At 35.9% G+C, this 13,443-nt stretch overlaps 1 protein-coding gene and 2 long non-coding RNA genes across 3 annotated transcripts in view; 1 reads left to right on the forward strand and 2 right to left on the reverse strand.

The window, feature by feature from the left end:
- The window catches only part of Lamtor4 (Late endosomal/lysosomal adaptor, MAPK and MTOR activator 4), a 26,887-nt gene continuing 13,444 nt past the window's right edge, over positions 1-13,443 (forward strand). The window contains exon 1 of the mRNA XM_070214725.1: positions 1-12. The gene's annotated coding sequence lies outside the window, so the exon portion shown is untranslated. The remainder of the gene's footprint in view (positions 13-13,443) is intronic.
- LOC108062138 (uncharacterized) lies at positions 8,274-9,197 on the reverse strand. The gene is made up of 3 exons (XR_001770154.3): positions 9,076-9,197; positions 8,844-9,021; positions 8,274-8,433 (listed from the first exon to the last, which is right to left on the reverse strand). It is a non-coding gene; the product is annotated as an uncharacterized lncRNA (long non-coding RNA).
- On the reverse strand, positions 9,795-10,396 carry LOC108062137 (uncharacterized). Its single transcript, XR_001770153.3, has 2 exons — positions 10,289-10,396; positions 9,795-10,225 (listed from the first exon to the last, which is right to left on the reverse strand). It is a non-coding gene; the product is annotated as an uncharacterized lncRNA (long non-coding RNA).

Here is a 13,443-nt window from a genome sequence, read left to right on the forward strand (position 1 = left end):
ATAAATAATAAAAATTTATTTTAAAACGTATAACGTTCCTTAACGTTTAACGTATAAACGTATAAGGAATTTCCAAATATATATTGAAAACTTTACTTCCAACTTTGGTAATCTAACTTTTAATATCAAATACCTTTAAAGAAAAATTATTTAATTTATTATTTTAAAAGAAATTATATGTAGAGAATTCGTATGTAAATTTTAATGAATTTAAAAGTCTTATTTTTATTATTTGTTGGTTTTAATTTATTTTAGCTTGTTATTATTATACATCTTTATTGTTAAACTATTGTAAATTTATCAAAAGAATGTTATTATTCAAAATATATATTAATACCTAAATAAATATTTTTTTTGTTTTTCTTTCATTTTTTTTAATTGATATATCAATTATCTCTTCTAGAACACTTCCCATAAACCACATAGCCATTATATTTGTCAAACCCACAGCGGTTTTGCCGGCGCTAGATCTCGCCAACGCGGAAAGTGGAAAAGTGCGGTGAAAATGCCTCCTGGTAGGCGGATGGATTTCCACGAATTCGACTAACACAGAGCGCCGGCAGCCAAGAAAGAACATAACTCACCGGTTCTGTGGACTCTCTCACTTTTCGGCCAACAGCTGTTTTTCGACCAGCAGCAGCTGAAACTCGGAATTAAACCGAAACACCCTGTCACCGAAACAAAAGTCACCCACTCACTCGACCATAACACTCGGAATTTTGGGCAACGCCCCCTTCGAGTGGATTTCTCTCAGTGGTTGGGCCCACACTTTGAGTGACTTTTTCGGGCGAGTGAATTCCACACTGCGCCGAAGCAAACTCACAAAAAAATATAGAAAAACAAACAAACACAGGGAAAAAAGAAAAGAAAATAAACTGAAGCAAGTTATAAAAATAAAACAAAGGGGGAAACTTTTTCGACGGCTCTCGAAACAAAATGGCAACCATGAAAAGCGGAAAATGCTCAGCAATGCGAGATGGAAAACTGAAAAGTGTAAAAAGGCAGCGGAGGCGCGGCGGACATTTGTTTGACTTTTCGCATTTTGGAAAGTTTTTCAAGTGCTCACCACACACATGCTCCATGACTCTCCCACATCACCGCCCCCCATTTTCCGCCCCGCCTTTCCACCCCGATTTTCCGGCTGCCTTGCAAAATATTTATGCAAGTCAAGCGTCGGGCATTTATGAACTGTCAAACATTCTCAACGCAATTCCAATGAATTTGATACTTTAACATTTTCGTAAAATGACTGACAAGTGGGCATCGACATCGAGGAAAGGTTGAGGGGGAGGAAAAGTGGGGGAAACTGGGGGGGAAAGCCGGGAAAACACACACACATGGACACACACTTGGCGTCAAATTGGCGGTGTTAGTGCCATATGTGGGTGTTATCTGTGTGGCAAAAGGGTGTTTTCTGTGTGCGAAGGGGTTGACTTGGGGCTTCGGGGATGGAATCGAGCAATTTCCACTTGCTGCAATATGTCATACAGAGACGAACTCTTGAATTGACATACTAAATGCCAAATGAAGGTCTTTAAAATGGGCATAGGAAATTTAAGGAATCTTTTGATTAAAGAACTGAATGAAAAGGCTATGAAGTGTTGAATAAGATTTACAAAATGTTTAAATTACCTCATAATTAGACATCAGATTTTAGGTGAAATTGTTTGTTTTTAATATGATTTAAAGACAAATTTGATTGGTAACAAAGTTTATTTATTAAGTTATAATTAGATTTAAGCAAAACTTAATTGAGGTTTTTGTAAAAAAAATTTTAACTAATCAAATGTGGCTTTATAACATATTTAAAAAAAACGATTTCACCTAAAATCCGATGTCTACTCATAATCTATTGAAGTTATTGTAATATTGTGATAACAATTAATTATTTAGCATGAAAATTTAGGCATTTATTCGGTTTATTTATTTATTTTTTGATACATGCTTATAATTAATTTTTTATTTATTCGTTACATTATAAAAGTATGTTAATTATTTTTGTAGTATATCGCAAAAAGTTATACGAATTAAAAATAAATGGAATACATTTTTATTGTTATTTAACAACTCAGCTTATTCAGCTTTAAAGACTTTAAAGACTCGTGTACTTACCTTGTGGTTAATCCTACAAAACTAAAAAACTCTCAATACTATATATGAACAACAATTATCACCTTGATAAACTCAACCCAACTTATCCATAACACAAAAACCGACACCCCACCCTCAATTCCCATCATACAGAACACCTGATCCTGAGAATCCTTAACATTCCCATCATTCCGGTCGCCAATTGAAGGCTCTCGGCCATAAAATCCAGCCGAAACGTTCGACTTCATTAGAAGTAAACCGAGTTCGGAGGTGAGAAAAGCCAAGTAAATAGAGTGCAATCATAACAAAGCGCCAAGTCCAAAGATAGCGCCGCCTTCGGATTTCCAGAGTGCTAAGTGCGAGGTGTGAAATCAGGTGAAAACTCTGAAAATTCCGTCGAAGTTGTAAACTGGAAAACTCGCCCATTTTAATTGTATTTGTATAATTTTTTTACACAGGCTTTTTTCAGTGGCGTCAACTTTTAAATCAAATATGGCGCCGACTGTAGAAAAAGGAAAAGAAAAAGAAAAGCAGCATATTTTCCAATGGAGTTGGAGCTGGAGGTTTTACATAGGTTGGAAAGCCTGAAACAAAAGGCAGCCGTTGTTCATTTGCATAAATGGATGGATAGTGCGGGGTGGGGTTCTTTTTTTGGGATTGGGATTCGACTGTGTGGTTTTCCGTTGGGTGGCCCAGGTTCCAGGTTCGTTGAGCGGCGCTAACAGGATATGCCAGTGAAGCACCAATAATCCTTTTAATAAATATGATATCGCAAAGGACCACAAAAAGCCACAGCGGTAACCGAGGTAGCTCATCCTTCCTTCCATCGCATTTTCCCCACCGATTTTCCCCCTCATCCCCTCACATTTTCCCTTTGGCTGCCGGCATCATTTGCATTTTATGCAAATTTTTCGGCACCAGGCGAAATGTGGCAAACGTTTCGAAGGATACACAGGACACCAGTCAGTCCCCCCATCCTCTTGCTACTGTGTCTCTTTACAAAGCGAATATGTAAATGAAAAGTTCTGATGTTTTTTAAAAAGCTACCAAAAATAAACAACATAAAAATGCGCAAAATGGTTGGCCAAATGGAAATGGAAAATTCAACAAAATGCATATTTACTGCTTGCTATGGGAAGGCAGAGTAAGGGGTATCGGAAAATTTTTAAGGAATTTAAAGGAATAGAGAAGTCTTTAGCTAGTGCCTGTTTTGCTAAGATTTATTGTAATATATTGTTCTTTAATTAAATTTAGAAAAAGTTTTTGATTTTTTGCTTATTTGCTTTGCGTCTTTGTGTATTCCCAATTTAAATGTAGTTACAATATTAAAAAATTTTGTAATATTTTGTTATTTAGGGCAAATTAAATTACCCATTTCAAATTAATTTTCCTTCAAAAGAATGACCTTTAATTTTCCAGTTCCCCTTTTTTATTGACTATAAGAAGCTAATTTAATCTCTAAATCTCCTTAAAATCTCTATAGACCATTAGCCCCCATTTGAGTAAAAATCCAGAGCACTTCACATTCGTTTCCTTGGCATCCTTTGATGTTTGCTTTGGTTGTTGGAAAATATGTCGAATATTTTCACAGGCGGAGGCATCACAAATACAAATACACCCATATGGCAAACAGACGAAGAACAGAACTTTTTTTTTCGCATGTGTGAGTATTTGCATGCAAATTGTTTGCCTTTTAAAATATGCACAAATATCAAATTTTCCCCTTTGCGAAAAAATCTCCGAGCTGAAGAAAAGAAAAGCTTTAAAATCGGGAAATGCTATTTAGGCTTTCCCCAACAAATACCTTTTGTATCCCTAAACCCTGCAAAGGGACCACCTGCCATTTCAAAACTATGACCGCAATCAAAGGCCATTGATCTCTGCAATTTTTGCACGGCCTAATCATTAACAACAATTGCCGCAATTTGCCACATGATGACACAGGGCGATTATCATCGGCGATTATATCATCGTATAACAAACATGAAAATTTTCATAATTTTCTAGATGAGCCAAAAAAAAACAGACATTCCAACCAGCGAATGCAAATAGGCGTAAAGCCCAGCCGAAATAAAACTAAAAACCCCCTCGGGAGGGTGAAACAAGTTGCCAGGGTTTTCAGGATTTCCAGGATTCTGATTCCGAATCTGCTGCCCAGTCGCGCATTTAATTCAATTTGTTAATTTACAAATCCGCAAAACTATTTGCCAGCGAGGGAGTCTGTCTGCTCTGCGGTTTTGCGGGGCGGAGGGGAGTGATTTGGAGGCGATAACGGCAACTTGTTATTACTATATGTGCACTGAGAAAAATACTAGAAGCCTTTGCATTTTTTTTAAATTTATGTAAGAAGCTTAGAGTATTAAAAAAATTAAAATTAATTAATTAAAAATATATTAAATACATTTTTTATTGTGAAAGTAATTTAAATTCTCATTTAAATCATTTAGAAAACACAAGTGTTAAGCCAAACAATATTCTTTAAAATTTAATAAAAATTATTTATTAAAATAAAAAGTATTTTAATTGTCATCAGCGACTTACACTCAGAAAATTTAAATAATATATATTTTTAACAATTTTACCTTCTATAAATAAATAAAAACAATCGTACAATTTATAGATACAGAAACGTAATAGCACACTTTCCATATGGTTGCAAAAACACAGCTCCTTTTTTCTTAGTGCACTTACATCACATTTGGTAGTCGAAAAGTTCTCATATTTCAATAATTGTGATACTTTTCGTCTGATTTCAGTTTATTTTATTTTTATAGAGAGCGAGACTGCCGGGGCAACAATAAAATCAATTGAAATGTGTTGGCAAACATGTCAAAATAAATTATAGAGAGCATGTCCGTGTGGTTGGTTGAGTGTGGTGCAAAGTGCGAAGTGGTTTGGATTGGGTTTCGGTGGGATGGGTTTCGGTGTGGGTTGTTTGCCCGTCGGTGGTGTTTGCACGGGGTGTTATGCAAGTGTGGCAACCGCAGAAACCGAATTTTAATTTGCACGCTTGCAAGCGTTTTAAAACATTTGAAATATTCGAAACTGGTCGAGGGACCAGGACCGGAACCCTTCGGGATCTAAGCGGCTTACAAAGGATCTTTTTCCGACCAGGAGCAGGAAATCAGCGGAACCCACCCCCCAAAAGCATTCACAAAAGGCCAAAAGGGATTGCGCAACGCGAACGCCTATTTACAGGGTATAATTAAGTTAAGTCTTCGGCTGAACAGGAAAAAAAGAACAAAAGTCGAGAGTCGACGTCACTCGAGTGTTGAGGGACGGGTTGTGGGTGGGTCGAAAATCGGGGGAAGTGGGAGGATGTGTCGCAAGGGGCGGGGTTAGCTTCAAAGGACACACTTCAATTCAGAGGCTGCCTAATCCATGAAAGCCTTTCTTAAAAAGCCATTGGAATATGACATTATTTATTATTATTAATTTTACATACAATAGATATAATTACAAAGTTATAAGAATAAAGCACTTACCTATTTAGCATAATTGACGTTTTAAGCAACTATTTCCAATTGAGTCTAAGTTAAAATATCACAAAACAAGAAAGGAAGCTAGCTTAAGCCAGCCGAAGCTTATATACCCTTGCAGATCATTCCTATTAATTAACAAATCGCAAAAATGTTAATTTTCTAATATTTCTCATTAATTTTCCGATCGTTCCTATGGCAGCTATATGATATAGTCGTCCGATTTTGATCAAATTAAAATTGAAATTCGGAAATATTTAAAAAGAGTCATATCCTAGAGTAGAAGATAATACAATAAAAACCAAAGAAGCTAGAATTTATTTCCTATTACTTTTCCATTAATTTTCCGATCGTTCCTATGGCAGCTATATGATATAGTAGTCCGATTTTTTAAATAATTAATTCGAAATTCAGAAATATTTAAAAAATAACATCCCCAAAAGTAGAAGGTAATATTTCAAAAAACACCGAAGCTAGAATTTTTTAAAGTTTTTTTCTTCCGATCCTTCCTATGGGAGCTATAAGATATAGTTGTCCGATCCGGTCGGCTCCGACATATATACTACCTGCAATAGAAAGAAGACTTTTGCGAAAGTTTCGTCCCGATAGCTCAAAAACTGAGAGACTAGTTTGCGTAGAAACAGACAGACGGACAGACGGACAGACGGACAGACGGACAGACGGACAGACGGACAGACAGACAGACGGACAGACGGACGGACAGACGGACAGACGGACATGGCTAGATCGACTCGTCTTGTGATGCTGATCAAGAATATATATACTTTATGGGGTCGGAAACGTCTCCTTCACTGCGTTGCAAACTTCTGACTGAAATCATAATACCCTCTGCAAGGGTATAAAAATTAGACAGTTATTCGCTGTTCCAAAAATTATTGTAAGGTTTTAGGACAAATAAAAAATTTTCTTCTGACTTTTTTTGGTATTTTTACTTTTTAAAATAAATTAAAAATTCATTAAGTCCAAGTAACGAAAATTTTTTAGGTCCAAACTAAGAGACCCCCAAAGTTGATATACCTACCAGGCCTGGGAACCGATCATTTTCTCAATATTCTCATTTTCACACACATTTTCACGCTGATTCACGCCCACAAGAAGTGCCCCTCTATTAGAGTGGACCGACTCCGTTAGATTGACTTGATCTGCTCACCTATTTTTCCCAGGCCCAAAGCCAAAGCTACACCTTCCCATTCCAAAAATCAAGTTGCAGTTTCGACACCTTGCGGCTAAAGTTGAGTTCGAAATGGATCTTTCGTTTGGCTTGCGGTCTTTGGGGATCTTGGGGATCTTCGGGATCCATAAATCAAGACGGCGAAAGATCATTAAAAGAGAATCTCTGCTATCATAATAAAGAAATCACACGAGAAAACAAACGGAGAAGACAGAGAAGAGATCTCTTTTGATTTGATCGCTCAATCAAAATGATAAATGAAAATTAATATTTCTTAATATTGTTTACAAAAGTGAGAATTTTGGGATATATTTTCTCCAAGAGCTTTTTATACCCTTGTAGAGGGTATTATAATTTCAGTCAGATGTTTGCAACGCAGTGAAGGAGACGTTTCCGACCACATAAAGTATATATATTCTTGATCAGCACCAATAGCCGAGTCTATCTAGCCATGTCCGTCTGTCCGTCTGTCCGTCTGTCCGTTTCTATGCGAACTAGTCTCTCAGTTTTAAAGCTATCGCGATGAAACTTTCCCGAAGGTCTTCTTTCTATTGCAGGTAGTACATATGTCGGAGCCAGCCGGATCGGACCACTATATCTTAAGGCTCCCAAACAAATATAAGAAAATTCATTGTAACTTTGTAGGAAGTAGGCGTTTTAATTCTTGACTACTTAAAAACAAAATTGAAATAAATCGAAACGCTGAATCTGGAATCCCTGGAACTGCACCGAGTGAGTATTCTTTTATCTACAAGGGTATATAAGCTTCGGCTGGTCGAAGGTAGCTTTCTTTCTTGTTATTTCATGTCTTTTTCGTTTTATTGTGGGTACAGTAAAAGGCGGTGCTGTGCAGAGTAATATAACCATCTATTTTTCACTGCTTCTCGGTCATTGTTTGATAAGAATTATTGCAACATATCAATCACGAGGTTAAGTGGGATCTGTGAAATGTGAGGGAACATGCATCAAGCAGCACGCAAACATTAACCGGGAACAACAGAAAATGGTCAGAAAAATACACACAAACCTAAACCAGGCCTAAAAACAACAGCGGAAAGTTGCGGCCACCGACATTCATCAACATCAACATCAAAAACAAACAGCAAAAGGCGCGAGGCCCAAAACAAGAGTTACCCCGCGCAGTCGTCTCTATAGAGAGGGTTCCATTCCCCAAACCCTCGACCATCCCAATCCCATTTCGGGTCGATTTATAGTTGAGACGTCTCGAGCTGCTCGTTGCTTTTTGGCGGTTGTCGCGGTTTCTCTGGGCCCCGGAATTATTATCCCGCACTTTAGGCGATTAATTGACTTTATGACTTTGTAAGGGAAGGGGGATTGGCTTTATAGAACGACCATATTACAGCGCCTGTGAGCCAATGGGGTTCCAATTAGAGAACGTTTCGTTTGCCGACAAGGCAGCTGAGAAAAGACTTTCCCAGGCTCCAAAAAAATTGCTTAGATAATTTTTAAAATTTTTATAAATTTAATTGCTATTTCTTAAGGCTTAGTAACAAGTATTTTCACAATCAACAAGTGATTTAAATACGTTATCTTTGTTTAAGATACATCCCTCATATGAGAATTTCCAGCAAACTTGGAATCTGTAGATCCAAACTATACGAGTTTCTCCTCCGCACTTTCCATCAATGGGTCCTGGGGCCTTACACTGCCCTGAAATATAAAATAATTTGTATACACAATTAAATAACAATGAAATATATCTATTGGAAATAAAGCGCACATTTACTATGGCCATTAACCGAAAGATTTAGTATAGCCAGCAGAAACACCAAAAACAACACTTTTAACACCATTGTAATCCTCTTCTAGTTTCAGACAACTATTAAAATATAAAGCTGGTTGATTTTGTTTATAAAGCGTTGTTTTTGTTAATTTCATACTTAATTAGTGCAAAGAAAATTCTTTTAAAAACGCATCAAGTTAATATTAATAATCATTTACACTTGTCATGGTTAAATATAATCAAAATATTAGACTTAGGTTAATTTAAACAATAATAAAACTTAAAAAATAATTCATTTATGTTATGAATATATTTTGTATATTATTTTGTGGCTTACTTGGTAATTTTTTAGAGGCAAGTCTTCTCACATTCGGCTCGTGTCTTATATACGTTTTCTTTATTCCTTATACATCCCCTATATGTGAATGGCCAGCACTTTGGATTTACAAATGTCCACGCCATTCCATTTCTACCTCTGCACTTGCCATCCTGGGGACCTGGAGCACTACATTTCTCTGAATTAAACAAATTATAAAAAAAAATAAAAATAACTATTTAATATTAAATACTTTTATTAAAGGCAATAACCGAGGGATTAAGAATAGCTAGCAGGAACACTAGGAAAAACACTTTTAGTTCCATTGTAATCGTCTTAAAAGTTCACACAGTTATTAAAATGTTAACTTGGTTAATTCTGTTTATATACCTTTAAATAAATAAAATTCATACCTGATTAAAGTAGAGCAAATTAATTTCAAGGATTTTAAGAAATATTTAATATTAACTATAAACTAAAATTTAATAGTGATTTCTTTCCTGCTCGAACTGTTTACCGATGAACTCATTGATTTGCAGCAAATCGTGTGACTAACCCTATAATGCCTCCATTATTTCCGTTAACATCTCTATCTCTCTCTTGAGAAGCCCAAAAAAGCGATGCCACTTCAGAGTAATCCCATTTCAGAGGGACCGCCATCGAATTCCGGTCCGTTTGGCCAGTCGAGCGAAAGAAAGGCTGACTTTAAGCAAATTAGCAATTCAACAAAAGTGTCGCCGCTCCCTTTAACCCTTGTGTGCCGTGCCTTAACCCCCGACTGGCCTAATCGTGGCACGTGCTTCGACATATTTAATCACAGGGCTGTGTCTCTTTTCCGAACAAAAACCAAACAAAAAAGGGGCCAAAGCTGTAGCACCACACATAAAGATAATCCAATCTTATGCTGCTAATTTTACAGCATCCCGAAAATGAAATAAAATCAAATCTCGTGTGTGGACGAGCGTGTGCAAATGTGGTTAGGGGTTGAGGTTTATTCTTGGCAGTGAGGAAAAGTGAGGAGAGGGTACCGAAAACCCAGATGAACTCAAAACTGAAAACCACTGCCAGCTTTGCGAAAAACTTTTGCCCAAAAGAAAACCCTCAGACAAATAAATTCGATTATGTTACACTTGGGGAAAAAGTTACATTAGAAAAACAGATTATTACTATTTACCTTTTCAAATATTAAAGCGTTATGAAACTTAACATATAATATATATTTTGTTGTTCAGATCACCTTAAGCAATTCTTCTCGCATTGGGCTAGTGAGTTAAATAGATTTTTTCTATTTAGTAGACATCCCTGATAATAAAATTGCCAGCATACTCCCATGTTATATGTCCACCCTATACGAATTCTTTTTCCGCACCGTTGATCAATGGGGAGTGGAGCATTGCACTTTTCTGCATAAAACAAAATAGATTCCAAATTAAATAAAAAGTACCTATTATTACAACATTAAATACTTTTATTATAGCCATCAACCGAATGATTTAGTATAACTAGCACAACCACCAATACAAACACTTTTAGTTTCATTGCGATCCTCTTCAAGATTAAGAGGAAGATATTGGAACAAAACACTTGTTGGTTCTTTTTATAAAGCATTTTTAACATTTTTTGTATACCTGATTAGGGCGAAGCCAATTGATTTATTTTTTATTCTAAGGGCTATTTAAGTCTTCAACTTTTAGTGTTACCGTATAACAAATTTTTAAGCTAAAAAAAAATATTAAAATATGAATTGTAAATATTTTTATTTTTTAAGATTTATAAACCACTTAAAGTCATTTTTTTTCGGTGCCGGTTCCCTCATTTTTCCGTCTCTCCCCCCGCTGAGACGAGGGCTGTTGGCAATCGTCGGTGGGCGTGGCATTTTTATTTTTTCAGCTTTATTTTCTGGCCCTACTGCTGTGTGTTGTTTGTTTGGCCAAAGTTTCGAGCCAGCGAGATGCCTAATTCGTTTACCAAATCCACTTTACATAGTTGAGCGAGTCGCAGGCACAAAATATGAAAATTCAATAAACTAGGCGAGTCCTGAAGGACTCCCGCTGGTCCTGCCACTTGAGGCTTAATTGTGCGTCGCTCCACCTGCCGTGGAAAATGGCACGTGCAACATGAGGGGGGAAAAGCCAGGAAAAGCCAGTGAAAAGGGGGTGAAACACGAGCCACACGCACGAACTGCATTCGCAAGTGGGCGTGCATAATTTATGCTAATTCGCCTGAGAAACGCAACCAAAAATAATAAAAATATTTATGTATAAATAGAGCAGCAGCAGCAACAGAAGCAAAGGAAAAACATAAACTTTAAGATCAAACTGATTTATGTAAACTTTTTTTTATTTTAATGCACATTATCATTGTAATAAGCCCAATTCCCAAGGTAAAGGTTTTCGGATTCTGTTCGGAGTGGAAAACAAAGGCAGTGAACCTCATTACTTCTTCGGCATTAAATTAACAAACTTATAACTTTAGTGGTGCTAAGTTCCTTAATTAATTGCTTAAGCTTGCTTGGCTAATTGTGTTGCAAATCAATCAATGTCGGATTAAAAAATGCATTTCTTTACGTAATTTAGATTTTTCTAATTGAATTAATTAAAAAATCTTAAATTAATAATGCAACAAACATAACAATTTAAATGAAAATGGTTTTGCCATTAAATACTTTAGGAATATAATATATGGCTATTGTGGAAATGTTTTTAAATTTATAAAAAATTATCAAATACTTTTCAACATTGATTATTAAATTATCATATTTCATATTATTTTTACAGACTCATTTATAATAGTAAATACAAATTTTATTTTTAAAATAAATATTCATATCAATGAGCTTACTTTAGATTTTAAATGGATATATAATACTGCCACGAGATTCACCATATCCGAAAATTCTAACCCCTCCCAGTGACCTGTTTTAACCCCTTGAAGACCCTCAACAAATGACACTCTCTAATGACCCGCCACACATGGAAAGACTTTCCGCTTCACGCTCTGTCAATTGGCTAGGCGACATAATTATCAGCAGTCCTCGGAATTAAAAAATAGGAAAATGATGATTGAAGCTAATTTCAGTTAGGTGCTAGGCACCACTACAATTAAAAGATCATTTCTGAGTGCGGGCTGTCGATTCGTTGACCTTCATTGACGCCTATAATAACTTCATTACAAGTTGCCTTTTTATATTTTTTCAGTTTATTTTTTAATTGCACACAACTGAAATGTTTGAAATTTTGTAACCAACCCGCATTTTTTATTTTTTTTGAGTGACATTTCTGTGAAAGAAAATGTCTTGTTAAATTTTTTATGAATATTTCCTGACGCAGCTCCTCTGCTTTTTGTCATTATTCACACTGCAGTGATTCCACAGCAAGATAGACATTTTTCTACTGGCAAAAAAAGGAAAAAAATGAAAATAAAATACCCAAAGGACATTGAAGCTGGGTAAAAAACTTGGCCGCTTTGTAGAAAATTCATAAAACTTCCGCTTGGAAAATCTAAGAGGGGGTGGAGTGGGGGGTTTTTTGTAGGCCCGGGTCAGCAAACAAGAAAATGGCGCATTTTAAAGTGAACGGAAGCAAAAGGAAACGACTAAGAAAAGCGAGCAAAAACAAAGTCCAAGGAAATTTTCCGTGTCAAGAAATTTTCCTTCTACTTACTTGAAGCTGCTTTGCCGCCATTTTCTCTTACTGGGGGTTGCGATTTCCCGAGCTTTTCCCTCCCCCATTTTCTCTGCGTTTTTTTTGTTCGCACTGCGGGGGTGGCTCGCAAGCGAAAATAAACAAAAATCAAAGTTGCAAATAAGAAGAAACTACAAAGTAAGTTAGCATAAAAAAAGTTTAGCGGCGCCTTGTTTTTCGGAAGTTTCAACATCTCCGGAGGAAAAAGGGAAAAGGGGGTGGTGGCCTCCCTCCCCCTGTCTTCACACACACCCACACAGAGATAGACAGTTACAGATACTGGGACAAAAGATTCCGTCGAGCACTTTTCGTGCAACAAAAGCCGGAAACAGCCGGCAAAAAGAAGCTAAGGGAAAAACTCAGTCAACATCCTCTCAAGTGCTTCCTTTCCTTCGCTCCTCCGGCTGCCTTCCACTCGGGGATTTCGGTGCTCCAAGTCCCTGCACTCGAAAAAAATACTCTAGGAAGCCAAAGGTTGAGCTTACAGATTTAAAGACATTTTTATCTAAAGCTTTAATATTTTATAGGGGGGAAAATGCTGAAAAAGTATATATCAACATCACTTTTTCGTAAACTCTGCTTTTCTATACCTTTTTAAAGATAGCTTTAAAATACAAAATAATAATAAAATAATAATACATAATAAATTTATTCTTTGGTGGATTGAGATGAATTTTAAAAATTTTTAAATTAAACATTTGTATATACCACATAAATTTAAAAGTCGATGTCTAAAAATGCTTCAAAGTATTCTTTTTAGTATTTGGCATTAAAATGAAAAAAGGAAATAAATTATATAAAAAATAAATTCCAATAAATCTTTTGTTACAAATGTATAAAAAGTTTAACTTAATAATAAGTATTTGTAATCAATATTTATCTTTTATAAATGAAATTATATGAAATGAAAATAGAGTCTAATAATGTTCTTCAGTTTT

The sequence above is a fragment of the Drosophila takahashii genome, chromosome 3L (genome assembly GCF_030179915.1).
Source record: "Drosophila takahashii strain IR98-3 E-12201 chromosome 3L, DtakHiC1v2, whole genome shotgun sequence".
In the NCBI taxonomy this organism is placed as follows: domain Eukaryota; kingdom Metazoa; phylum Arthropoda; class Insecta; order Diptera; family Drosophilidae; genus Drosophila; species Drosophila takahashii.